Below are 2,134 nucleotides of genomic sequence, written 5' to 3'. Positions count from 1 at the left end.
AAGGAGAACTACAAACCACTGCTCAGTGAAATCAAAGAGGACACAAAGAAATGGAAGAACATACCATGCTCATGGATAGGAAGAATCAATATCGTGAAAATGGCTATACTGCCCAAGGTTATTCATAGATTCAATGCCATCCCCATCAAGCTACCAATGAGTTTCTTCACCGAATTGGAAAAAACGGCTTTAAAGTTCATATGGAAACAAAAAAGAGCCCGCATTGCCAAGACAATCCTAAGTCAAAAGGACAAAGCCGGAGGCATCACGCTACCTGACTTCAAACTATACTACAAGGCTACAGTAACCAAAACAGCATGGTACTGGTAACAAAACAGAGATATAGACCAATGGAACAGAACGGAGCCTTCAGAAATAATGCCACACATCTACAACCATCTGATATTTGACAAACCTGACAAAAACAAGAAATGGGGAAAGGATTCCCTATTTAATAAATGGTGCTGGGAAAATTGGCTAGCCATAAGTAGAAAGCTGAAACTGGATCCTTTCCTTACTCCTTATACGAAGCTTCTCTTTTCATTGAGCTGTGTCATAACATTGTTTTTGTTTAGTCTGCAAAGGGATATTCTGGAGGGCTTTGAAGCTTCCGGTGAAAAAGGAAACATCATCAGATAGAGACTGGAGAGAAGCTTTCTGAGGAGCTGCTTTGCGTCGTATGCATTCCACTCACAGAAATATACTTTTCTTCTCCTAGAGGATTCCGGAATCCCTCTTGCAGAAAAAGCTACCAAGAGATATTTGGGAGTATAGTGACGACTATGGAGAAAAAGAAAATATCCTCAGACAAAAACTGGAAAGAAGATTTCTGTGAACATGCTTTGTGTCAGATGTATTCATTCGTCTTTCTCACATAAAACTTTAATTATATTACACATCTTGGAAACTCCATCATGCACAGATCCGTGAAGGGACATTCAGGAACACATTCAGGCATCTGGTGAAAGAGAAGATATCTTCAGGTAAAAACTGGATAGAAACTTTCTGAGAAACAACTTTGTGATATGTGCATTCCATTCTGGGTGTTATATCTCTTTTCTCACAAGGCAGTGTTTGAAAACTCTTCCTGTGAAACTGAAAAAGAGATATTTTGGAACACATTGGCTACTATGGCGAGTAGTGAACTATACTTAAATAAAATCGAGGAAGAAGCATTCCAAGAATCTGCTCTCTGATATGTGCATTCAATTCACAGAATTAATGCTTACTGTATGTTGCCCAGTTTCGAAACACTGTCTTTGAAGAATCTGTGAAGGGATATTTAGTGACACCCGGAGGCTTGTGGTGAGCGAGGAAACGTCTTCCGATGAAATCTACCGAGAAAAGTTCTGAGCAACTGCTTTGCAATGTGTGTATTCGTCTCCTAGAGTTAAACCATTCTTTGAATTGAGCAGCTTGAAATCACTGTTTTTGTGGCATCTGAGGAGGGACATTTGGGAGCGATCCTTAAAATATGGAGAAAGAAATACCCTCAGGTAAAATCCAGAAGGAAGCTTTCTGTGAAACTGCTCTATGTCGTCTTAATTCCTCTCACTCAGTTAAGCCTCTCTTTTCATTGGGCAGTTTTCTAACCCTGTGTATGTTTAGCGTGTGATGGGATACTCAGGAGCACTTTGAGGCATATGGTGAAAATGGAAATATGATCAGACCGAAACTGGAGAGAAGGTTTCCGAGGAAATGTTTGTGATGTGTGCATTCCAGTCACAGTGTTATACCTCTCTCCTCATACAGCGTTGGGGAAACCCTTTTTTAGAAACAGGTACCAAGTGACATTTAGGAGCATGTTGATGCTGTTGGTTAAAAGGGAAATAGCCTCAGACAAAAACTGCACTGAAGGTTTCTAGAAAACCCCTCTGTGATATGTGTAGTCATCTCACATAGATAAGGCTTTGTTAACATTACGCAGCTGGGAAACTCTCATGGACGGATCCACGAAGGGACCTTTGGGAGCACATTCTGGACTAGGGTGAAAAACGAAATATCTTCTGATAACAACTGGCGAGAAGCTTTTGTGAATCTGCTTATTTCCATGTTTATTCATCTCACACAGATGAAGCTTTCTTTACATTACATAGCTTGGAAGCTCCCTCGTGGATGGATCCGTGAAGGGAAA

Source organism: Piliocolobus tephrosceles, unplaced genomic scaffold (genome assembly GCF_002776525.5).
Source record: "Piliocolobus tephrosceles isolate RC106 unplaced genomic scaffold, ASM277652v3 unscaffolded_709, whole genome shotgun sequence".
In the NCBI taxonomy this organism is placed as follows: Eukaryota; Metazoa; Chordata; class Mammalia; order Primates; family Cercopithecidae; genus Piliocolobus; species Piliocolobus tephrosceles.
The sequence above is the reverse complement of the archived record's forward strand: the minus strand, read 5'-3'. Positions refer to the sequence as shown.